The 26,574-nt window shown below is 47.2% G+C and overlaps 1 protein-coding gene across 1 annotated transcript in view; it reads right to left on the bottom strand.

The window, feature by feature from the left end:
* The window catches only part of NCKAP5L (NCK associated protein 5 like), a 56,650-nt gene extending 35,070 nt beyond the window's left edge, over positions 1–21,580 (bottom strand). Inside the window, exon 1 of the mRNA XM_048490441.1 lies at positions 21,454–21,580. The gene's annotated coding sequence lies outside the window, so the exon portion shown is untranslated. The remainder of the gene's footprint in view (positions 1–21,453) is intronic.
* Positions 21,581–26,574: the final 4,994 nt, after the last annotated feature.

The following is a 26,574-nucleotide window of genomic DNA, read 5'->3' as shown; positions in this document are numbered from 1 at the left end:
AAGAAGTGGCAAGAGATTACTATATATAATACTAAGCATTTATATAATGTTTTGAAGCTGTCAAAGCATCTTTTATGCAGCAGTCCTTCTAATAATCATGCAAGGTATAAGACTGGCTGGGTCTAAGGCCAGCTGGTGAGTTGACAACAAAGGTAAGATCTGAACTCCCTGGCTCATAGTTCAGAATTTGAGTTGTTACAGGCCCCTTTTGCTACTGCCCCACCTGCCAAATAAGGTTCTGCTCTTCCTATTGATAGCGGAGCCAGGAGAGAATCCCGCTCCTGGACTATGTCTGAACTAAAAACGATTGGAAAATTTATTTCTGTCTTGTATTTGTTTAGGTAGGAACTGATTTGTATTAGGTAGAAATAGGATTTGTAAGTTTCCCTGTATTTGTGCTTGTATGGAACCTCCTTGGCCCAGGGCAGAGAGCCATCTCTGCCCCACCCGGACTTATCCCATTCACGTGTAAAGTCCCCTGATGCACACGGACAAAGGGAAACCTCAGCCGAAGCGCCTTGCCCTGCCTAATCTCATCAGCAGCAGGCAGATAAGGGGACTCACGCTATCGCTCTTTGCTTCCTGCCCGGACACCTGGAAAACAGTATGTGTCCCCGCCAGTGGACCCACGTCATCGCCTAGCCCTGCTCTGGTGTGGCTTGAGAAGAGGATGCATATCGGACACTGATTGGTTCCTGCGTATGTTGCAAATGAATGATTGGTTGTTTTGAATGGTGGTGGGCTGTCTTTTGGTTCTCGGACTCCCGGCGGGAGAAAGTGTACTTGAGGGATTGTAAGGCTGCTAGGCAGCAGTGTTTGTCTTGGAAGGAGGTGCTGACACTTAGGTCAGCATCTCCAATCTCTTTATATATATCCGAGCCTTGTATGCGGGTCTTGCTTGGGTTCCTGGGCGCTGCGAGGCGGAATACTCTAGAGCAAGAGAAGTGTTACCCTGAGGCTTAGCCGGTGTAACAGTTAAGGGGCTCGTCCGGGATTTTCTGAACCTACGGAGAACCGGTATTGCTCTCGAGGAACCGACCCGACTGGCGGAGTGCAGTTCAAGAAGCGGCGAGATGGTTGCAGTGGTTGGGAGATCCGGAGGTCAGCAGTGGGAGGTTGTGGGCTCCTCTGCAGGACAGGTGAGACGGACTCCGCGAAGGGAGAAGGGCAGGGAGATCCAGAGAGAGAGAGAGAGAGAGAGAATTTTCACGTGGGAGCCATAAAGAAGGAACGGAGGAGACACCGGCGTTAAGGGGTTGGTCGGAAGGACAAGAAAGAACCCAGGCCAGGTTTAAACCCGAAGCGCGGTCCTTAGGCTCAGGAATTTGGCAAAGCGGGTTTTTGTCCAGGAAGGACTGGAAACCGGAAAGCCCAAGTCAGAGCGCAGTGCTTTGAATAAGTAGTGTTGATGCTCCAGTTTTGCAAAGGCAGAAATGGGGAGTCTGTGGATCTAAGAATGGAGGTTCCCAGTCTCTGCCTGAATCCATTCCCCTGCTGGCTTTAAGGCCCTGTATAACTGGGATAGGCTCGGGCCGCTAAAGCCCCCCTGTGTCAGCGAAGAAGAAGTTTGGAGTCTTGGTGCAGGGGAGAATGGGTCAATTATAATTTGTCGGCTGGTTCTTGGGTGGCAACAGCAGGTTCGCTGGATTGGCTCCATCCTCCAGAATCTTTTATCAGGCTTTGAGGAGTACCGATTGAAGAAGCAGGCCAAAACATTAGATAGAACTTTTATGGAAATATATAGAAATCCTAAAAATTATTCCCTGCATTCAGGGAACTAAGATTATGCTAGTGGTGGGAACCAGGAGTCCACGGAGAGTCTTATAGTTCTCAGGGGCCAGCTAAATTCCCCTTGGATATTCTGCCTGCCTCCCCAGACAATTTGTTGGATTTTTCCTGTCCCGCCAAGCATGGCCTCAGCCCCTCTGGGCCAGCCATAGTAACGGGATTCATTAGTTTCTGGTCATTGCCGTCTGCCCCCTCCCTCTCCAGCGGGAGATGGACCCCTTCCCCGGTCCCATAGCCGATGTGCACCCTAGTACTTCCTCACCTTTCCCCAGAGGGGACTACACCTCCTCCCCCCCAGCGCCAGGGAAGGAACCCTCTAAAAGCTCTCCCTCCTTGCGACCCCAGAGAAAGCACACAATAATTTAACTCAGATGCTAGGAGGATGTGGCCTCCGCGGGTAAAGAACATGCAGTCTGCCCGCTAGGAGTTCCCCAACGTTGCAAGCATTGTCCCCACAGTTGAGTAAGCTTCCCCCTCGATGGGAATCCTCACAGTAGAGACCCCGCTCCTCTCCCGCCCACCCTGTCTACCAGCTCGGAGAATGGCGGCCACTGCCCGCCTAGGGTGCCACGCCCTCCCAACCGCCCTTCAGGTCAGAATTGAGCCCAATGCTCCAGATAGTGCCGGCGGGCATGTATCCCATCCGGCACTCAAATGGGGATGGCCCTAAACGGCTTAACCCTCGGCCCGCTCCACAATGCGTCATCACGTCCCTTTTACTGCCTCAGAATTTGTATAATTGGAAAAAGAGAGAGATCCCTTCCATTATACAACTGATCAGCTTTTGGCTAAGTGACCCAGCTGGTGGAGTCTATCTTCAAGCTACTTCCACTCTGCCCACTTATGCTGATATCCCAGCAATTAAGCTGAGACTTCTTCTGACTGGGGAGGAAGGGCCCTTAGTTATGCAAGCTTCAGCTAAGATAGAAGCCACCCATCACGTACGGATGATCACTCAGGAAGGTGCAAACCCCGCCACGCTTGGACCAGGTATGTTTCCTCGGATGTAGACCCAGAATTGGAATGTTAACTTAGAGGCAGACCCGAGACAAGTTAGGGAACTACCCGAGCTTTTATTATCAGGGACTCGAAATGGCTTCCATCACCGCCTGTGACATCTGTCGAAACTCCACCAGCTAGTTCAGGAACAAGGGATGAGTCACCCGGCCGCCTTTTATGGAACGATCCGCTCCGAAAAGCCGCAAATGGACACGGTAGATCCCACAGATCTGGTCTACACGCCCCCCTGCTCAATAGTGTGTTTATTGGAGGAAGCTCCCCAGATATCAGGAAGAAGTTGAATAGTGATCCCTGACAATACCCATTAAAGGACCCAGCAGATCTCACTTAAGACTGCCAATAATGTGTACTTTGAGAGGGGAGGAAGGTTAGCGCTGGGATCGCGAGGGAGAAGGCAAAAGAGAATCGCCATACGCCCAATTAGTGGGAGCCTTGCAGGCAGCTGTGAGCACTAATCGGGACCCTGAAGTCGAGAAGAACCACCTTATGGGAATGTACCCAAGACCGCCCCATACTGCCCGGGATAGCGCCAGCCCTAGATCAGATTCCAAAAAAATCTCTGCAGGAGGGTTGTAGAGAGCACTGAGAGCCACTGTGGGTGGGAATCGGGATTTTGGCAGAACCTCAAGTTGCACAGGGACTCTCCATGCAGTCCACCACCAGTCCCGCCGTGAAAGCCCCTTTCTCGGGGAGTAGGGGACCAATGTAGCTATTGCCACCAAGCGCCCAACCATTGGCGCCAGAAATTGTGCCTAGGCTGGCATCGGAGGATCGCCGAGCCCCGCAGCGCAGGAAACAGCTGCCAGCAGGCTTCTGCCCTGGTTCTCCGGGCCTCAATCCTCCCTACTTTGAATCCCAGCTGCAGTGCTCCCCAAACTCCCAGCTGGGATAGCCAGAGAGGCCCCTCTTCAGGCGTGCGGAGCCCCCCCGTTTTAGATTGGGCACCTCGGACCTGGAGACCCGAGCGGCAGGCAGGCTCTGGGATCTTGGAGAAGCTTGAACAAGTCAGCCAGTTCTCCCCTTGCCGGGTTGGAGAGGGACTCCCACACGCTTGGAATGCTCCCCTACTAAAAGAGCTCCAGCAACGGGTGGATAGGGTTGGAGTCTTGCCGCTTGGCACACAGCTTTTCACTCCAGCCTCGCCAAGCTGGCGGTGCCCACCAGCCCGCTTTCCAAAGCCCCTGTCCTCGGACTCCCTAGTGCCCCAGCATGGGTGGCTGCTGCTGGGGTCCTCCAGCCCACCTCCTGGTCTCCGGAGGCTGCCCAGGCTGCTTTAGTGCGCCTCTCATGTGCATCCGGAGAGTGCTCCCACGCCCGGCTCTGGAACTTCCTCCGCGTGGCTGACGCCCACCCACAGGCTGCTCCAGCCCTCTTCTGGAGCCCTCAGAGCATATGCAAGGTTGCCCTCCTGCGCCCGCAGTTCTCCCCTTGTTCCCCAGAGGGACCCGTCCGCCTCTTAGTAGTAGTAGACCTTGCCCACGGACTCAGTGCCTGTGTCAGAGTCGGTGGCGGGAGCCTGTGCTGCCCATTTACTGGAAAGGGATTGCCCTGTGGTGGCTCCGGTGGCCTCAGCTTTCCCTATCTCCCTCCGACCCAGTGATTTCTGTCTCGGTGGGGGGCCTCTCTATCCCCATGTTGGTGGGGATACCGGGGCCTCCTATTCTGTTCTGAATCCTAACGTCTCCGCTCCCACGCGACGCGGTGAGGAGGAATTCTGCGTGGTGGGGAGGGGCAAAAGTGGCAAGATGCAGCTTGTTCCCCGCCTGGCTCGACCTCGTTTCCGCTTCGGCTCCTGTGGACAATCGAAAGCATTCTCCTTCCCTTAACATGGAGGATTACCCACGATCTAGCTGTTAGGCCAAGCGACCTGCCTCTCGAGTTAAATGCCCTCCATTTAGTTTTCGGATTCTGGGCTGCTCATTGGTTTTGGATTCAAAATGGAGGGGGTTGGCTTTTGTTGGTCCCGCTTTGGCTGCCTCTGTTCTGGGAGTCCGCCCCTGCAGGCTGTGGATCCCGGGTTGTCTCGATGACTTACCGAAAATAGTATTCATGCTCTCACTGTGCCCCTGTCCTGTGTTTCGTGTTTGCTTGAAACCAGATGCCTACCCAGTGCGGCAAAAGCAAGCAATGTTCCGCGGGTTAACGCGAGCTCGGGGCAGCCCGTGGCTTATGGCCTCACGCCCAATCACCTTTTGCGCTTTGGGACTTCCTTTTTTTAATGGAGTGTTCTCCTCCCCTTTTAGCGACCCCTGCTCTTTTTCAGATGCGAGGGCTACTCGTTGCTCCTTGCATGATACGATGCATGTAGGGGTTGTGGCCTCTGAGCATGTTATTGGAATTTTTTCAGCCTGTTTTGGCTTCGGGTCCCATCCCTCCGGCATGCCTCTGAATGGGCTTCCCCTGTCTCCCCATTTCGCTACTGTTGAGGGAATCTCCGCCTCCATGCTTAGGATCGCAGGGGCTCCCCTCCCCGTCCTGTGTCTCCCCGGAGTCCCATTTGTGGCTCTGGCGGAGAGCACGGAGGGAAAGTGGTGGCTACTGGGTGGGACGTAGTCCATTGGTTCTACGCTTTTGCTCTACCCTTCCACCCCTGTCTCGGCTCAGCTAGTGTGGCCCTTTGAGTTCTCCCTTCTTTGCTATGGTGGATTGCTCAGTCTCCCTTTTTTGGGTTTGTACTCCCCTTTCTGGACTTGAATAATTCCCCGCTTCCATTCTCTGTAGTGAGTCATTCCCTACTGCTAGACCTGGAAATGGAGGGTGTTTTTGCGATTACCATTGTCTCCATACCTGCAGTCACGCATCTCTGCATCGGGCCTCCAGGTGGTGGATTCTACTCATGTGGGATGTTGCCGCAATTACTGGTATTCCAGGGCCCCCCCTACTGTTCCCTTTATGTGGAGGCAATCGCCTGTGAGCCCTAATTATTTTTGCCAGCCAGGCTGACAGCCCTTCTTTTCTCCTTTCTCGCGGTTTGAGTCGGAAACTTTGCAGCTCTCCCTGGATCGGTGTGTGCCTGTGAGGTGGTCTTGCTGCCTGCCTTCTTTTCTGTTTCCTCACACATGCCAAACTGTACTCCCTTTATGTTCTTCGGATTTTGGATGTTTTGCAGTGCATTGGTTCAGCTTGCCTGGGCCTTAGATTTGTCTCTCGAGATATTGCCTTCCAGAGGGGGGGGTGAGAGTCCCCGATGTCGCATTTAAAATGGGATGCAATATCTCAGATCCAACCAGTCAGTCAACCAGTCAATTTTTTTTCCTGTTGTTACATGCACAACCTTGGGGGTCTCAAGAGAGGTACTTTGGTTATGCTGGGTATGTTGGTTTTCCCTAGGTGCGAGCTGTTAATAGTAGTTCTGACGTCAAGTAGAGCATGTGCAGAGTTTTAGTTTCGAACCTCACTTAATCCTTTTTAGACAAAGGGACCAGTGGCAGCAACCCCTCCGGGAGAAACAGACCCCAGGGCCAAGAAGCTGTGATTTGGATTTTTTTTTTTTCCCAAGCCCGGTATTCCCCAGCCCTCCAGCTCCCAGAGTAGAGCCTCCTTTTTTTCGAGCTTAGTTAGGGCTGAACAAATCTGAAAGAGGAATACCACAAATCCACAATGCACTAGGAATATTGGCAACAGCTGCCACCGAAAGCATACCTGTGGCAGGAGCGATGAGGTCTTGTTTCAGGGGGTGCCGTTAGGGACCAAAGGGGAATCGGAGCCCACTTATATGTTACTTCTCTTGCTTGGGTGTATGCTTTTGTTTGCGACATTTGGAAGGCTCCACGCCAGCACGCTAGACCCACTTTTGTCACCCGGGTGCTCCAGGTTTTCTCGTTTTATTTTTTTGGCTATTATATTTTGGACAGGGTCTTACTAGACCCTGTTTTCAAACCCGGACCTTCCCTGCAGTGAAAGCATTTCGCTTGTGGAACGGAGTGGGGTGCGCAGCGGAGTTGGTGTGATCTATCATTCATGGCCCTACTTATTGTGCGGCATAAGGTCTCCTGTTGCTGCATTCCTAATGTCCCAACCCTACTGTTAAAATCCATCCTCTGTGTGGGAGTGCTCCTCTGGGTTTTGATTCTGTCCTGTCTACCAGCTCCCAGGTTGGTAGGCAGGTCCAGACATTCAATGGAGCCTCCGCTTGCCTTCACAGCCATTACTGGACGCTGCTGCGCCCTACGCTTAGGCTTTTGCTCTTTTGCCCTGAAGATTTTCTGCCCCATTCGGTACCTCTCCCCTCTTCGGCTTGCTTGCCGGGCTTACCCTTATACTTGTATGTATCTCATCGAATGTTTAAGTGTTTTCCTATGCAAAGGTTGTTTAGAAGCAAGGTTACATGGGAGGTCTCCAGGCACTCTTACACCCCTCACACATTTTTTGGATTTTTTTAGCAGGCGGCCAGCATTGGGACTTGGGTCAAAAAAATTTCGACAGCAACAGATCTGGACAAACTGCCGCTTTTATGCGTTCATGTCTCTGGCTTCGGGCTGGCAAGGCCTGGGATGTTCTCCGAGAAGATCGCATCTGGGATCAGATGCCGCTTCGGGGCTTCTGGTGATGAGAGGAGCTCATGGCCGAAAGATGCCGATTGACCTGCTGCCGTTCGCTAAGATGTGAAGAAGCGGTGCCATGCCAGTTGGACAGCCACCCGGCGTCAGAAGTATCGAGAAGGGGGGGTGCAGCCTCCACTGACGCTTTCCTGTGTAATGCGGTGACCCCGCACTCGCTAAGCGTTACTCCTGGAAATGCCAAGGATTCTACAAAGCGAAGCCAGATTTCTCTAGACTGGAGCGTGCTGTGGGTGTCGCGTTTGGGCCTCAATGCTGAGCTACGATCACCAGCTGCCTTCCCTGTGCGAGATCCGCTGTGTTCGAAAGCCGGACCCTCGCTTTCTACCATACTGATCCTCACCGCCAAGGTTTCCATCCTGCAGGGCCTGACAGCCTCTGCCTTCCGCGTCGCCAGCCTCTACTCAGCTCTTTAGGTCTCCTCCGATTTCGGGGAATAACTCCAAATGCCTCCGCAGCTCGCTAATTCGAACGCTTCAAAAGTGCCTGGACTAATTTCCCCCTTTGTTCCTTTCCCAGTTAGGTTTATGTGTGTGGTTCCCCTGATTTACTGGCGTGTACTTTGATGTTCTGTTTGTATATGTATGATATGTTCTTAAAGGTCCCAATGCTCCCCGCTGTCTGCCAAGAGCGCCTAGCGTGCTCCTGCGCACCCACTGGATCACCCAGTAGCGATCCAGGGCTCCCCTTCCGACGGGTACTCACAGGTTCGCGAATTAGTGTCTGGGCATTCACGCCTACATGATTGCCAATGGCGTGGAAGAAGCCCAGTGAAAGGGGAAATGATAAGCGGAGCCAGGAGAGAATCCCGCTCCTGGACCATGTCTGAACTAAAAGCGATTGGAAAATTTATTTCTGTCTTGTATTTGTTTAGGTAGTGGAACTGATTTGTATTAGGTAGAAATACAGGGATTTGTAAAAGTTTCCCCTGTATTTGTGCTTGTATGGAACCTCCTTTGGCCCCAGGGCAGAGAGCCATCTCTGCCCCACCCGGACTTATCCCATTCACGTGTAAAGTCCCCTGATGCACACCGGACAAAGGGAAACCCTCAGCCGGAAAGCGCCTTGCTCCTGCCCTAATCTCTCGCCAGCAGGCAGATAAGGGGACTCACCGCCATGCGCTCTTTGCTTCCTGCTGCCCCGGACACCTGGAGAAAACCTTTGTGTATTGTCCCCCCCCGCCAGTGGACACTGCCATCGGGCCCTGCGCCCTGCTCTGGCGAGAAACTTGAGAAGAGGATGGCATCGGACACTGATTGGTTCCTGCATGCTGCAAAATGAATGATTGGTTGTTTTGAATGGTGGTGGGCTGTCCTTTGGTTCTCCCGGGCTCCTCAACGGGAGAAAGTGTACTTAAGGGATATGTATGGCTGCTAGGGCAGTAACTGCCAGTGTTTGTGAAAGGCGAAGGGAGGTGCTGACACTTAGGTCAGCATCTCAATAAATCTCTTTTATATATATCCGAGCCTTGTCGGGTCTTGCTTGGGTTCCTGGGCGCTGCCGAGAGCGGGATACTCTAGAGCAAGGAAAGTGTTACCCTGAGCAGCGCGGTAACACTATCAGTTCTGCATCAAGTTCCTTCCAGTTCCAAAACACTGGGAGTTGAAATTTTCTAGACATAATCCTGGAGAAATGAATATCACAAACCCAAACGAATCCCATGTAGGAAATATGTTCAGACTAGAACTTATACCTTTCTCACCTTCACTTCCATATATTTAAAATAGGCATAGCAGTGACTGATGTATATACCAGAATGAAATAAAACAGGGGTCTGCAACCTGTGGCTCTCCAGATGTTCATGGACTACAATTCCCATCAGCCAATTGGCCATGCTGGCAGGGGCTCATGGGATTTGTAGTCCATTAACATCTGGAGAGCCGCAGGTTGCAGACCCCTGAAATAGAACAACCTTTCTAGTGCCAAGACTCACCAAACATGGGACCTACTAAACAGCTATCAAATAGGAAGTCATGCAACATCAGAGCCACATCACAGGAAAAGAAGGAGCTAGAGCAGCGACCCCTTTGGGGGTCGAACGACCCTTTGCATCAGTGTTCTCCATCTGTAAAATTGATAAATGTTAGGGTTGGGGGTCACTACAACATGAGGAACTGTATTAAAGGGTCGCAGCATGAGGAAGGTTGAGAACCACTGAGCTAGAGGTATTGCTGACAGTGGACTAAGAAAGCCAGAGATAGCTAACACAAGAAGCACATCAGCTGGCATACCACAGTGCAGGATAAATCAAGGGTCAGAGCATGGAGTGACCTCATCGTGCCATCCAGCTCCTCCTCTCAGCATGTGAGCTCTGCAAGCAAAGCAAGAGGCATAGCATGCTCTCTACACATGCACATTAATAGTAGGACCTTCCAAAGAAAGCAAAAAAAAATATATGATGGCTCTACAGGAGCTCAGAATTCATCAGATGAGTTCACCTGAGGGCTGCAACACGGGTTGAAGGTCACTGAACTATCTCAATAACTCATACAATTAAAAATGCTATAGAAGCAATTAACAACTAGCCAAATGATGGATTATAATAAAGGGTGTGCTAGTGGGGTCCAGGGGCATCCATATTCCAAGAAATCCCCAATGCACAATCCTTATCGACAAGGCCAAGTCACTCACTGTCAGGGATGGGGCAAGTTTATACCCTGACCACAGCATCATTCTCAAAGACAGGACTTCTGCTCGATATGACATTTGCTTATCTACGGGGAGATAATAAATGTGAAGGAGCATCAGATGTGCTCCACATCCACTTGCCAGTCACAGCCTGCTCTTGTCTTAGTAGCCCTGTTATAGGTTCTGTTTCTTGGTCACACTGGAGTGTGATTGATAATCAAGAGCTGCCAATTCAACAGGCCAACAAAGGAGCATTTCAGTCACGGTGCCTTCCAAAATTATAGTACAGATGAAGCTGATTATGAGACAGAAGCTAATTCCTATCCACCCACACAGAGAAAACACTGGGTAGGAGGTTTGCAAATCCAGTGTCAACAAACCCAAACCAACAACTACACATTGAGTCTTGTAGGTTTCTCCCGGCTTATCCTTCCTCCATTCTCCTGAGCCTACACAGCACTGGCAAGACTAGCAGTCAACCTCGATTGCCCTCTTGTTCAACAACACACATCTCAAGGGTGCCTCTCCAAAATGGCCCTTACATAACAGAAAGAAGTGCCCATGAGCATCAGGCTCTTTCTTCATCCTTCAGGCCTCTCTTACTCACAAATATTTCCCCGTGGAAACTTTTCGTTCTTAATTTGCAAGCAAAGTGGCTGTCTTGAGCAGGAAACAAACAAATATACGGAGCAAGTTTCCAGAGGACCGTTATGTTTGGGTTGTAAGTCTACCACAACCAAACATTCTGTACATAATTGCAGGAGCTCTTCATTCTTCAGAGCAGGAAGTCTGCATTCTCACACTCTGTTCCAGACCATGATCCAAAGCCTGGAAGCATCTCTTGTCTCAGGTTCTACAATAATAGTTGGTGCCGTTTGGTCTTCCTTATTACATAGTGTGAATTTTGACCATAGAATGACATACAAATATGTACAGTTATTTTTTATATATACACATTCCAAGAAAAGATGCAGTGTTAGAGTACTGAAAATGTTACAACTGAAAAAGTTAGGCCTGCAAAATTTTATGCTATACAGTGAAACTGTAAGGTCACCAATTAAAAGGCTGGGGGGCGGGGGGACGACGACATTTTATACACTGAAGAAATGCTGTTCTCAAAGTAACCCCAAGAGATGCATGATTAGATCTTCTGGGTCCTGGTTTTTTTTTTTAAAAAAAAAACAGGAAGTAATTTTGGGGAACGGATGGATTCAGATCAGTGTCAAGATAGGCTGATCCTTCCCTCTGTATGATTTATTCAGCTTCATTTAGCCCCCTGTATACTTACCCCTACAGGAAAAGAAGCAACTCTGTGTGCCAATTATGGTTGGGAAATGGCATGGAGAGGGTTAAATCTCTTTATCCCTGATCTATAGAAAAATAGGTCATAAGTCTCCTGTCATCACATCTAGTCTGGTCTTCTGAAAAGGCTGCATATTGTGTTTCTGCACTTGTTTCCTTCCAGTTGGAAGCCCACCCAGAAAAGCAATTCAGAGAAGGCCAAATTATATATTAAGCCAGCAGTTGCATGTGTTCAAATGCTACTGTAAGTAGGTAGGGAAAAAAAGAATGGTGGTAATAGGTGAGCTGGTTTTAAAAGAAAAGAGTGTCAGGGGTAGGCTACTGACCCCCCTACCCACACACACACACACACCTACTGTAGCTCCTCTCCCCCAAACGCTTCTCTTCCAACACTGGTATCTAGAAATGCTAACCTTCAGGAGGGACTGCAGGTAACTGAATTGGTGGTCTGCCTTCTAATAATTAATTTGGGGAATTAGAAAAATAGAGGACAGCTTAACGAGAAGTAGGCAACAGCAGGGTTCTCCAGCAGCGCATACAGAGATCCTTCTTAGGAGATTAAGTCCTGAAATGATGAGAATGACTGTAACTAAAGAAAAAGGGGGCGGTGTTAAAAATAAAATAATTACAACCAATGTGTTTCAACCACACAGAGCCTAAGAAAAATAGAGTAGAATGTAGACAGGGGGATATGCCAGCTGTCAGAGGATCAAGGAGCACCACCAGTGCATATTAAATCATGAAAAAGGACGATGCTGGCTACGTGGATAGAACCAAGACAACTTTGGGGGCATTTGCTGCCTAACTTTATGGGGCAAAATGCATCCTGAGGCAATGGTGATGAGCATGCTGAATGAGGACAGTGCACTTGATGGAATTTTTGATGGGTGTCTCAGTGTTCCTGGAGACCTCTGAATGGTGGTCTTGACAAAAAAGGAAGCTGGGGGTGAAATCAGTTCCTGGAGATGGTTTCCAGGTGAGGCAAAATATTGCTGAGCTTCTCTATAAAGGGATGGTTGCTATCTGGGTGTTAGTAATAGTTCTATTCAAGGGTTAATTTCCGTGGCTGGTGGGGGAGTAAGATATCATCAGTCCTGATGAGATTAGTCACTTCTGGCATAGTTCGACAGCTTGCATTCCATTTAGGGTGTGGGGAAAATTGACAAGGTTAGTATTTAAGTCAGTTCTCCAAGATGTCAGCTGTTTTGTGCCTGGACTCAATTTTGTTCCTGCTAAAGCCATTTTTTAAAATCAAACCTACTCTCTGAAGTACACATGGAGGGCGCTATAGTTCTCATATCTGCCCCTAAGGATCATGGGAATGTCTGATCACTTACATCTTGGAATCCCCTTCAGTTACAGGTCATCTCCAGACTACAGAGATCAGCTCCCCAGGAGGAAATTGATGCTTTTGAGAGGAGTACATGAAACTGTATGCCATGGATATCCCTGTCCATCCTCAAATCTCCCGGAGTTTCCCAACCTGGATCTGGTAAACTCAGCCAGTGGCTGGGGGGACCTGGCAACCCTACTATCAGTTCCCCTGTTTGAAGAAAGGTGCCTGGAGTGGGTGACTTTAAGGAAGGGAAGGCATTGCTGGGAGGTGGCTCTACATTTCTCACCCATCTACTCATAAAACCAGGTCCCCATTCTCTTCTTCCTATATGATTGAGCCAGTTCTATATTAAACACATGGAATGGCTGCCTTTGAAAACAGGTTATTCCTATTTTCTCTGTATTAAAAAGTAAGCTTTTCCAGGTATAATGTGAGGCATCTGTCAAATTGCAGCTTAGAGACAGGAGTAGACTGTGTCTATAAACGAGCAAGCTAAGCCAAATGGCCCCTAAAGTACTGGTACTGCCACAGGTCCACTCCATTTGGACCTTGCCACAGAGACAACAATGGGTGCACATTTAGCATCATTGCCATGGCCCGTACTTGAGCGAGGCAGATCAGGTAGCACTGATAGCAGTGCAGGGGCTGCTTGGTTTGGCTTCCTCCTGACCACAAGGGCCCATCCAGGCACCAGAAACACTCCCAGTAAGTTCAAGTTTTCTCCCCTACTTGGGGGTGGGAAGAGCTGGTCTTAGCATGAATATAGTACAATGTAACCTAAGTATTCTTTAGCTTGCTAGAACAGTAGTTCTCAAATTGCACCTTAGGACCCAGAAGTAGATTGCAGGGGGCAGGGATGATCACAAGGCTTGGCAGGAAGAAAAAGAACACCATGAGCTGGGATAGAAGGCTTCATGGCATATTTTGGATAGTCTCTGTATAGTACAAAAAATACCCATGAAATCCAGTTTCCTGCTCAATACTACTATATATTTATTCTGTGCGCAGAACTGATAACTGAGGTGAGTTTTCTGTGTTTTATAATGGAGAGTGGGAAAGTACTGGGGAGTTATTTTGCAAGTGGATCCCAAAATATATGGGAAGTTTAGAAGAGGGGTCTAATTCTAGATGTTTGAGAACCATTGTGCTTGAGAAGTATTAAACTGGCAATGAAACCCTAAGCCTGTGAGTTTAAGAAGGGTGCAAAATCTGTTTAGAATAGCCCTGTGAGTCTGCTTCCTGTTATGCAGAGAGGCAAGTTTGAATTCTGGAACTAAGTACCAAGCATTGGGAAGCTTCAGGAGACCAGAGAATCTTGATGCTGCAATCCTGAACATCATCAGAGTTTGCTCTTCCACTGGTTTGGGCCCCCGAATTTGGCTCACTCCTTCCCTGGTTGTTCTAACACTTCCCCCTTCTTTTCCCTCCACCCCAACCCAGCAATAGCAGGAAATGGCACCACATCAAGAACAGACCTGGGGAAGTGAGATGCTGTCTGCAAGGAAAAGGAAAGCCAATAATTGTTCACAGAACAATGGCACGAAAGGAGCGTACCCCCTTCCTCCAACTAACAACTTCAGAGGGACCAGGGCTAGGGAGCTAGGAAGGAAGTGGGGTGCCTAAACCTCAGTGAGTGACCTAACCAAAATGGGGGCGGGGTGGTGGTGCAGAATTGCTCCCTCCCTCTTTGATCCTGGCTTCTCTCGTCTGTGGGCGAGTCAGTATTCAAACTCATCACAACTGGGTGCGACGTGGCTGCATGGCAGTTTTGCAGAGTACCTGGAGCATCTCACAAGAAATAAATGTTAAGGCTCAAAACAAAACAAAAACCCAGCTGACTTGACGTTTTAGCTGCAAAGGAAGGGCACAGCTGCCCAGGATCTATAGAAACTATTCTATCAGTTGTCAAACTGTGCATCAGGATAAATAGCTAAAGATTCTTGGATGCCCCAAGTGTCCACCCATTCAGGAGGTTGCCTGCTGAATCTGTGCAGCCTTGGTTTTTTTCAACCATCCTCCACTAAGGGTAGGTAATTCATCTGCATCAGGTATGTTTGGATCACTCACCAGAGACAGTTGTCTGTTGCCTCTCTGTGGAGGTGGCCACTTTGGGTTTGCCACCACCTACATGCCCAATTAGTGATTCATGTAGGACAGAAAGAGTGGACTTCTCAGGGTAGGTAATTTTTACGATTAAGAGATGGAAAAGTATACTTGTATCATGCAACTAGGAAGCACTCTAATTTCAATCAAGATTTTTTTTCCTAACTGAGGAAGTTGGAAAACACTAGGGCACTCACACCTACAACAAGCACAGCATTCATGCCTCCTCACTCCTGCCTGAGGCAAACTGTTTTTGTGTGGTTTTACCCCTCCCCAACTGTGGCAAAGGGCCCTTCTCTTGATGTGGGAACTCTGTTTAGCTCAGCCCACCTGGATTGCTCAGACAAACACTGCTAATACAGTCTCTCCCTCTCTCTGACAATCTAGCATTTGCGGGAATGTCACATCCCCCTTCTTTGTGCTACTTATCTAGCAAAGATAGGGAGAAATGTAATTTGAAAATCAAAGAGGTTCATTCAGACGAGCTATGGTCTACAATAGAGCAAAGTGGACTAAAGAAGTTGAGGCATTTTAGTTAAAGGGGAGGGGGTGAGGGGAAGATAAGCATGTACATGTATTAGCAGAGCCAGAATTTTTCTCCTTCTATCATCATAACATGAGACTTTGGGGTCATCCAATAAAATCAATCAGCAGTACATTTAGTACTAAAAGTAAAGTACTTCACAGAACACACAATTAGTGTATGAATCTCACTGCCACTGCCTTTAAAAGAGGATGAGACAGTCATGGTGAAAAAGTCTATCAATGGCTATTAGCTGTGATGGCTCAATGGAATTTCCATATTTAGAAGCAGTATAAATGGGAATCTGCAAGGACTTGCAGGAGGCATCTCATTCCCGCCTCACCCACTATTTCCTTTCCTCACAGCCCCCATAGATTCTCCTCTTGTCCGTCTTTCTCCTTTCCTTCTAGGGATGCCAACTCCAAGCGGAGCCTGGAGATCTCCTGGAATCACACAGATCTCCCAACTACAATGACCAGTCTCATTTGAGGTTGCCAGCTCCAGGTTGGGAGATTCCTGAGGATTTTGGAGTGGAGCCTTGGGAGGGAGCGGTTTCAAGAAGGAAATGGCCCCAGCAATGTATAATGCTATAAATTCCACCCTCCAAAGCAGCCATTTTCTCCAGGGGAACTGATCTGTCATTTGGAGATAAGTTGTCCTGCTGAGTATAACTGGACTAAAATATTCAGCTGACTGAATCTCCTCAACTTGGACCTGGAACTTAGCAGTATACCAGTATACTATAGTAGACCATTAAAACTTCTGCTCCGACATCTAATCTTCAAGCGCAGGAAGATTTTTATTTAGATCTTTATATCCTTCTTTCCACCCAAACAGAGCCCAGATTAGCTTATAAACGTTGCTCTCCTCTCCTCCACTTTAAACTCATAGCAACAGTTTGAGGTAGTTGAGGCTGAAGAGAGAGTGACAGGCCCTAGGTAGGGTTGCCAGCTCCAGGTTGGGAAATACTGGGAGATTTTGGGGGCGGAGACTGGGGAGGGTGGGGTTTTATGGAGGGGACTTTTATCGGGTATAATGCCATAGAGTCCACCTTCCAAAATGGCCCCTTTCTCCAGGTGAACTGATCCCTGTTGCCTGGAGATCAGTTGTCATAGCAGGTAATCTCCAGTCATCACCCAGAAGTTGGCAAGCATAGCCTAATCCATTGCAGACTGGGAATTCAAAGGTCCATCCACTAATACTCCAGGACAGCAGGAAGTAAGCGATGCTAGGATTTTTGTCCCCAGTGTCCCCAGTTTCCTATCCATAGCAAAATTCCTTTTTAATAAAGTGCCCTAGAAAATGGTATATGCAGTCTAAGAAGGTACTATTCACGCTACAATGTATAGCTGGCCTTCAGCGAGTGACTACCAGCTCCAGTTCCCCTAACTGAAAAATGAAACATCAGTGGTTTCCCATATATGGCCGCTGTTAAGCATTAATGAGAATTAAAAAAAAAAACAATATACAAAAGTGACTTGACTTGAGAAAAACAGCCTGTGTTCAGCCAGCTTAACAACCTTGGGAGGAAATTAGTAGGTATATAGGATCAGGGAAGAAAGTTAAATATTTCTGAGCCAGTATTCTCGCTTTCCCACGGATGAGTGAGAGGCACTTACTTTGCCTCCTCCAGTGGATCTTGTGGGTTTGGGGAGGAGGACTTGGAAAGTAGGGTGACTATACCATACTCTAGAGCAGTTCCCCCTGCATTCAGAGAAGAGTTGCCTACAGGAATTAAAAGCAGGTTGATGGGTTTCATCTAATGGAGTGGGCTTTGGTGTCTGAATTGCTACACAATTATTGCCTTTGAACCCGCACCCTCTTAGAATGAAAAACTGATGGAGGCCACTTCAGCTTTCGCCAGATGTTAGAGACAAAAGGAGGTCATGGCTTAAGTCACAGGATTCAACATCTGGAGATGGAGCAGCTTTATTGGGCTCAGTGCACATATGCTACTACATATACTCTCTTCCAGAGGTCTAACAAAGGATCCAGGTAGTATTGAGACATACCGGCATGCACACTGGTAAAGCCTAGGATCATCAAAAAATTGGTATGTCAAGTGAAAGCCAAACTACTACTTGATCCTGGAAGTCTATGACTGCAACTCCAGACATGTTATTTGACTCTTAAAAGAAGCTGTGTGAGGACCGCATATGGATTGGGGCTCTAACAAAGAAAAGGAGGGTTAACTCTCTTCCTGGAACTGTTTTGCTATTAAAAGTGCCCCCCAACTATTTTTAGAACTGGCACAATACTGGTACCTAACGAAATAGGAGCCCAGTGACACCTTCGAGACCAACAGAATTTATTCCAGCATACACATTCATGAATCATAGCTCACTTCACCAAATAGTGCCATGTGTTTGCTAATGTATAAGCATCTTCCTAATGGATGTACACTTCAGTTCATTTGATGAAGTGAATTTCAACTCGTTAAAGATTGTCCTACTATATATCCTTTTAGCCTCTTAAGGGGCCATTAAATTATTTTTGAAATTTTGTTGCTACAGACTCTCATGACTCCATATCTGGAGTTTTATTTATTTATATATTTGATTTGATAAACCGCTCTACCTCTGAAAGGCTCAGAGCGGTGTACAGGTCAGAATATTGGTCCTGCTGCATTTTTTCCAATGTGGGTGAAGATGGGGCAGGGATGGGGCACAGAGAGGACATTTCAATCCCAGAACTGTGGAGAAGAATAACCCCTCCTTTTCTCCAGTGTCAAAGTCCTACTCTGTTACAAGGCTCCCCCAGAACTGTCTCTTTTTGTGGTCCAGACAACATATCTTGAGTCCCAACTGTGGAACTCTCTAATAGTGTTACCCTTATACAAGTACAAGGGCATACTACTACAAACCTAACTCAAAGACCTGTGCTGTGGGACCAGTTATACATGATGGGGCAAAGCTTTGCAATTAGTTTCCTTTTGTTACATACCAAGAACCAATACAGGAAAGAGTTTTCAAATGGGTAGTTCTTCCAAAGACATCTCCTGAACTTCTCCTTACCATGGAAGGAAACCGAGGAACTCATTTTGAGTCATGAGATGGCTAGTTCCCATTTTGGATAACTTCTGCTTTCTTCCTCTCATCCGGCCCTCATTCTCTCTCCAATTAAAAGACTTGCAGACACTGTCTTGTTTTCTGTATGCTTTCTTCTATGCACTTGGGCCTGGCTGAAACCTTTGCAGGGATAGGAAACACTTGAGATAGCCTAGTAAGGCTGGAATGTTTTGCATTTGGAGTATTTCTCTCTGTGGAGATTTTCCAGTTGAAGCTTTATAGGAAGGAGGTGGCAGGAAATAGCGCTAGCAGCACCTTGTGGCTTGGCCATTAGACTTAGTTTACTCTGGCCCTTTTTCACATAACTCCAGATTCTTAGTTTACAGGAATGTGAGCCTGATCAACCAACACAACATCCTTTACCACATATTCTGAACATACAAGACCATTCTTGCAAGTCTCGTACTGCAGATTTATTCATTTCTAAATCCACTGAAGGCTTGAAAGGCTGCAACTCTGTTTAGAGTCCATGTGCTAGCTAGCTTGTACACAAGAAAAAAATGGGAAAGACATTGATTGCTTCCCTTGGAGGAAAATTACACATGAACCTGCCATATGCTGAATCAAACCACCGGTCTATCAAGGACAGTGCTGTCTACTCAGAGGTGATGGCTCTTGAAGGCTTTCACAACACTTGTTACCTAGTCCTCCTTACCGAATGCTGGGAATTGAAATTGGGCCATATGGGTGCAAAACAGATACTCTGCCACTAAGCCATAGCTTAGCAGTGGCCATACTGTGCCACTAAGCCATAGCTACTCCCCAAGTACCCCTATGCCAATTGGCCATGCTGGCAGGGGCTGATGGGAATTGTAGTACATGAACATCTGGAGTGCCATAGGTTCACCACCACTGCCCTATGCTAATAGCTTAATGAGTCAACTGCAAGTTGCAGTATCTTGTATTCTGACTACTGGTCCAGGTTTCAGCACCCCTTGGCTGAAATCAAAGTAATCTAACTGAGGTTGCAGGTGGGAGTGGTCAACTGCTGCAGGTCTTTATGCCCAGTTTTTATCCAAATTAAAATTGTACTTAGATCTAGCCCAGCCACATAGAATCTTGTGTTTGGATAAAGATGTTCAAGGTAAATGCTCCAGTGCCATTCGTGATTGCAATAACCAACACTGTCCTCCCAAGGTTTCCCTCTTGAAAAATTTAAAAAACAATAATAATAAAGTATAACTTCAAGCTTTCAGAATAAAATACTGGCATGTCAGACGGCTGTACTATTTATGTATTTTTCAAATACAGAAGTCATATTTCAAATACAGAAGTCATATTTAGGATATGTCTCTTTGTGCTTGCATATTTGCTTTTACAACCCCCAGATTACAAAGCAATGATGGAGTCCTCTTCAAAGACCTATTGAACTAGTAAGGCTTGATGGAAGGAGGCTGGGGCGGGGGGGGGGGGTACAGAGATTTCCTTCTTGTGTGCTTATGGAATACTCTGCAGGTCCAGTTGTTTTGGTACTGGTAGATGGGGGCAGAAGGGAATGCATTCATCTGAACTTTGTATCAAAAAGAGGAGGACAAGGTGAGAATGCAATGAGTGTACAGGGTGATTTGTGTCTCTCTCTACACAAGACTAACTGCACAATTCTATGCAGAGTGACTGTCTAAGTGTGCACTGATTGCCTTCCTGTAAATTGTTTGTCCCAAATGTGGTCAGGCTGTTGAGAACCCAGGAATGCCATCTGGCATTAACAAATCAAACAACCCTTCTCTCCACCTGTCTCTTTTGGTGGGGGAAGATTCACCTTTTGAACAGAAAAGCAAGCAACTTGACCTCTGCCACCACTGGGAAAGGAATCACTAGGACACACTGTCTGCCTCTTACAGGAGAATAAACTCTACAAGGCACAGAGTACAGGGAACTAACAGCTTTTCATATTACTGCCACTGGACTTCAAGCAGGCTTGCAGAGCAGTTGTGGATAGCAGCTGCCCTTGCATCAAGGGCCACCATTTAACAATGGGGTGGAGTACAGATGTCTGCTCCATTATAACAGCCAGATCTGGTTATTGCTGCTCCAGCCATTCCATTCCTCTAATTCTGTGGCCACAGTCCAAGTATCCTGTTTCCAGGCCTGATTAGGGGAATCAGCTTATATCCCAAATCACCAGAATGTGGAAGATGAGGGGGGTGGGGGGATTGGTCTTTGCTTGTTTAGGGGATTTGGAGGGAAGCAGGCAGAACAGAGAATTGATTTTTAGTCCCTGAAAACAGTGAGGTCTGTGCTGTACTGCAAAGCTGAGGCAGGCTGCAGCTCAAGTCTACTATGAATGCTCAACCTCCAAGTTCAGTGGGGTTTACTTCCAACTCTGTGCAGAGGGTTGCAAAAGAAATTTGCACTAAAATCAACTGGACCCACAAGCATGTCTGAACCTGTAGCCTCAGCCCCAGTAACATAACAGAGCACAAAGTCACTCAAAGCAACCGAAGGATTTCACTTTCCTGAAAGCAAACTAAACTGCCAACACTGGACAGATGTGACTATTTTGTGTATTGGCATTGGTGGTTTCTAAAGTATAAAAATATGTTTCCACCCTGCAGTTGTTGGGTTAAGGGGGATTTCCAAAAGGTAGCCTGCGAAAGACGGTTCAAATGGAGCACAGAGGAAACAGTATAAGAAAGGACGTGCTAATTGTGAGGACTTTTTGCCCTGTGCTATCACACCTTAGCATTAAAGTCAACAGCAGGCTCTTTAAAAAACAGATTGTCATTTTAAAAAGGGGGGGGGGAGGGACTAATCTAAACTGTTTTGAAGCCTCCAAGGGAATATGTGCTGGGGTTTATTTCCGCCGAGTGGGATTTGCCCCACTTTCGGAATACAACCAGTCCAGCCCACCGTTGCACAGATTGAAAGACACAGCCGCTCCTTCTCCAAATGGGGTCGGCAGTAGCGGGGGGGGGGGGGGGCCGCTGGGCACCGCGATCAGAAAGGACAGATTATGGGACACGTTCTTCCCACTTCCATGCAACAATTTACCCCGAAAGAGGCTGCATCCAGCTCTGCAGCAGGCAACAGTTCCCTGCAAAAACCCGGGGGAAGAGGAGGATGGCCTGCAAAACCCAAGCCTGCTCGAGGGGTCCCATGGCCGGAGGAGGATAGAGCGAGACTCACCCAGCTGCCAACAGCGCCGATTCCTGGCCCCACACTCGCGGGCTGGCACCGAAGACCCCTCGCGCCACGACTCCATTTCCAGGGGCTGCAGCGACGCGTTCCTTCCTCGCCTGCCAAGGCCGCTGGCGAAGCAAATGATGTCATGACTTTAAAGCAGGCGAACTCCTCCCTCCCGTCATCCTGCCCCGCGGCAGCCAATGGGCGCCTGGTCCAAGCTTGCCCGCCGCCGCCAGATGTTTCCCACTGAGGAGCAGCTCGGACTGAGCAAAGCTTCCTCCGCGGCTAGTTCGGACGCGCAGCCCCGGGGAAAAAGCAGCAGCAGCAGCACTGAGCCCGGATCAGCAGCCAGACTGGGCCCGCCTTGCAAGGCAGGCAGGCGGAGAACGGGGCTTGGCTTCTTTGCTGGTGGTCCTTGAGGGAAACTGGACTCGAACTGGTTTCTAAGCCCACATCCTCCAGGGGAAGTTGTAGCAGAGTGCTGGACTAGATGGACTCTGGTCTGATCCAGCAGGCTTGTTCTTATGTTCTTATGAAGTTACTCTCAGTTCCCTGGAACGGCAGCTTTATTTGTCTGACTGTAAACTGAGCTCCCCTCTCCCTCTCCTCCTCTCTAAAATGACAGTTTGTTGTAATCCTAAAACCATTTACCCTGAGTGGAAACACTTAAGCCTGCTCTTACATTAATACTAAAAATGAAGCCCACCTAAATGGAGACATCTCTTTTTAATTTCATTCCTTGTATAAGTTATTAATTTTAACTCAAATTTTAATCTTCGCATTAATACCTTTTTAGAAATCTGTGTCTTTTGTGGATATGAATTTGTATAGTGTGCCGATAAAGGTATTTCAAATTCAGTTAAGCCTGCTCTAAACTAGTTTTGGTGATGGGGCCAAAAAGGTGCAAACTGCTTCTTCAGAGTAAAGTGCTGACCATATGCTACATGCTCTCTCTCACACACACACCCCTTCTTGATGTATATTAGAAGCCCTGGCTGTGCTTGGGATAGCACTGACTGTCATCTTCGTTAAGAACTCTTTTGAACATTGAAGCAGGATGCAAATTTTTAAAGGATCAGTAAGGGAGGGGAGCTCCAATGAGAGGATAAGGTTGGAGGATACAGACAAAACAGGCAGCTTAGCACAGGTTCCTCCACAAAGCTTCAACATCTGTGCCAGATTTATTTATTTTTATTTCAAACATTCCTCCCCCCCCACCCCATGGAGGCATTACGCTGTGTGATGATGTATGACCAAGCAACAGGGTTTTTGCTTGGTAGCCCCTCACAAGAAAATTTCTTCCTTGGCTAAGTGTGACTAGTTTGCTATGTCCAAGAGCCTTGTGAAAAATACTGTGTTCCACAAACACATGAAGGGTTTACATTTTTAAAGAAGTCTTAGCTATGTTGAGAATTTTATCAAGGATGTCCTACTTGCTATGTTTTATGGGTCCTAGAAATCACTTTTAAATATATGGGTCATGTTTGTTGTTCTAATATTTTTATTGCATTTAAATTTGATTCTAATATAAAACACGGCACTTGTATTAACAATACAGTCCTAAAAGTCCAGTCTCCTATACCCTTCTAAACCAATTCCTTTAAGAGAAGGATGCAGCTCTGGCTAGATTGAATGACCCTGACAGTGAGCTACTTTAAGCTATTTGTAAAAAATCAGTAAGGGATGGTTGCTCCAGAGAGTCCAAGGTTGGAGGATACAGACAAAACAGACAGCTTTGCACAGGTTCCTTCACTGAGCTTCAACATAGGTTTCAGATTTATCTGTATTTTAAACAATTATTAGCTATCTGCCTTTCTATCTTATAGGATTTTAAGATGGCTTACAATGTAAATAACAAAATACAGTAAAATACAGAAAAGCCACTAATTAAAATCAACAATTCAAAACTGCTGGTGGTTTTAAGACCGTGTGTTGCACCTCACTGCACTCTACGCACAGTAAAGGCACTGCATAATTAAAGAAAGTCCTGCCTGGCCTCACCAGGATGCAAGCAAGGGGCTTCCAGGGAAATTCCATAGCACAAGCAGCGGTCTCTCATCTTAAGCTGCTGAACCCCAGTCCTCAGGACAGCAACTGCTATCCTGTTAGCAAACTGACCTCATTAATTGGGTTGCGAATTTGCAGGGTGTAGAAAGGGAAATGACCTAACCGTTCTTTTAGTCTTAACTTTGCTGATAAAACTCTTTGTTGCATGGAAAGAAAGGGTTCCACCCAGCTCTTACACATAAAAGCCATAGGTAAAATGCAGTTTTCAGGGTTGGTTTAAAAAAAACCCCATGCTCATTAACTTTTACAGGGCAACTTGGGGAACAGCAGCGGCTGTAAGTGTAAGACAACAATTACTTCCTGGTCCTTTGCCCAGGGTAATGATATCATCCTGGAACATGCTACCACCTTACCTGTACCTCATTGTTAAGATCACCTCAGCTTTTCAATTAATTTTTAAAGCTCTGCATCACCACAATTTATTTGCTTGTTTTCTAGATGTGTTTGCAAGTAGGTTCAGCAGCTGTTGGGAGGCTATGGTAGCGCCCACAGAATAGTGAGAGAGTTTGCTCTGCTGTGTTTGCCTCTCAGGATCCAACCATAAATGAGGTCACAGCAGTAGCCTGGCATCAACAGCAGGGAGAGAGTCAGTACCAGATACTTCATTAGCTGCATGCAACAGACTAGCTCTGCTCCCAATAATACTTATGCCTTCACAGCATCTGGGTAAGCAACAAATAATATCAAGCCTTAACTAAGCCCAACACATTTATTCTATGCAGTTTGTATGGAGAACCACCCCCACCCCCCACTGGCTTCTTGCTTCTGAATGAACAAGATCTTGCTTTGTATATTTTCTCCACACTTGGCCTGTAATTGCTAACGAGATTCTTAATTATTTTACCTTTCTTGGAACACAGTATTTATCTATTATTTATCAATAATTAGCAAAGACTTTAAAGGAAATTACCACTGCACTCTCACACAGTCATGCTGCTTGCAAAATAATTCTTCTAAAAATAAGAGAGATTTTGAGATAGAAGTTTCCTGGACTGACCAGGTTCAGAACAAGACTTTGCTTGTGATAAACAGAGACAGATGTGCTTTTGCTCTATCAAACACTGAGCGATGTAGAGTCTTTAGCTTACTGGACTCGGATCTAACCCTAAGGTAAGAGATCTGAGAGCCTCTTTTAATAGTCCTGAAATGCATACATAAATTCAGCAAAAGAATGTAAGTCTTTTGATATTTCAAATCACAACCAAAAGCAGAGTCCTTTGAAATCAATGGTTTTGACTGAAACAAGAAGGAACCTGCAAGGACTTGTGGGAGGCATCTAATTTCCCCCTTGCTCGCTATCACCCCTTTCCTGAAAGCCCTCGTAACATCTCCCCATTTCTTATTCTAGGGCTGCCAGCCTCCATGTGGGCTTGGAGATCTCCTGGAATCACAACAGATCTCCCAACTACAGAGGTCAGTTCTCCCTTAGGGCTGCTAGCTCCATGTTGGGAAATTCCTGGAAATTTGAAAGTGGCAAAGTTTGGGACAGAAGGTACCTCAGCAAAGTGTAATGTCAGTGACACCATCTTCAAAGCAGCAATTTTCTTCAGAGCAACTGATCTTTATTGAGTGAAGAGCAGTTGTAATTCCAGGTGCTCTCCAGTCCCCATCTGGATGTTGGCAGCCCAAACCCCCCTAGATGAAATGGCTGCTTTGGAGGGTGAGGTATATGGCATTTTAGGCCTCTTAGGCCCCTCCCCTCCTCAATCTGTCCCAAAATGTCCAGATGATAACCTTACCTCCTTTCCAGCCTAATGGCTTACTACCTTTATCTGCCTCTCTGCATTAAGATTTTTCTCTCCCCTGCAGCCTCTACCAGCCACTGGACCAGGCTCATTTGCATAGTAAGGAGCCCTCAAGAACTTGCAGGGAAGCATCTCATTTTCCCCTCTATCCCCACACTAGTTCCTTTTCTCCTCCTCCTGGCAACTCCAATGTCCTCTGCCCTTTCCATGACTCCTCAGCCATTCACCATCCTACGTTTTATTCACCTCCTATCTTCAGCTTTATTTATTTACTTCATTTACATCCTATCTTTCTCTATTCTCTTCTTTTATCCACACAACAACCCTGTGAGGTATGTTAGACTGAAAGTATGTGACTGGCTCAAAATCACCCAGAGAGCTTCTAGAGGAAGATGGGGATTTGAATCTGGATCTCCCAGACCCTGCTCTGAAGCTCTAACCACTACACAACACTGGTTTTCATAAGGTGGCTACTACTGAAGAGCAGCAAGCCGCCAGGCTTGTTTGAGTCATGCAAGTCAGGTGGTATCAAGTCACCAGAGGTTGCTGCCAGGCCTAGGGTGCCCAGTATCTAGATGGGATCTGGAGATGTCCCAGAATTACAACTAAACTACAGACAACAAAGATCTCTCCCCCTGGAGAAAGCAGCTGCTTTGGAGGGTAGATTCTATGGCATTAGGTCAAGCTGTGGCCTACCCTCTCCCCTCCCCAAACTCAACCACAAAATCTCTAGGAATTTCCCAAGGTAGAGCTGGCAACTCTAGTCAGGCCTGGTCACAATGTCCCCTCTCCAAGGCCAAAATAGGCCTGGAAAAGGCTGTGCCCTTCCCACTTGCTTTTGCTGACAGAACCAATCCTTAGAATCTATGGTTGCCTAGCAACAGCTACTGAGGGACTTCACTGCTTAAAGCTGTTGGTGCTCTTTTTATAATTTCAGGCTTTTGAAACATTATACTTTGTTTGTTTTGATTTTACATTTTTCTGCAAACCTGGGGCCCTTTTTAGGTTTGTAAATTGATGTTTTGCCTGTTCACAGCTCCAGTCACCAGACTGAAGTAATCACAGATCTGGCTGACCTTGCTACTAGAATATATAAGATAACTCTGTATAGCATTGCATTATGACTCATGCTGTGTTTATTCTAATGGACACAAGACTGAATTAGAAAGACAACCAGGAGGATTAAATTATCCACAGCCACCTCAGATAACTCTGGTAAGATTATACATCTGAATGAGGCCTAGTTTTTCTGCTTTCTTGAAAATGTTAGATAGCAATACAAGGCAGTTCTGTCAGACAAACATGCTGAATC

This window comes from Sphaerodactylus townsendi, linkage group LG03 (genome assembly GCF_021028975.2).
Source record: "Sphaerodactylus townsendi isolate TG3544 linkage group LG03, MPM_Stown_v2.3, whole genome shotgun sequence".
Lineage (NCBI taxonomy): Eukaryota > Metazoa > Chordata > Lepidosauria > Squamata > Sphaerodactylidae > Sphaerodactylus > Sphaerodactylus townsendi.
This window is presented reverse-complemented; position numbering and strand designations above follow the sequence as displayed.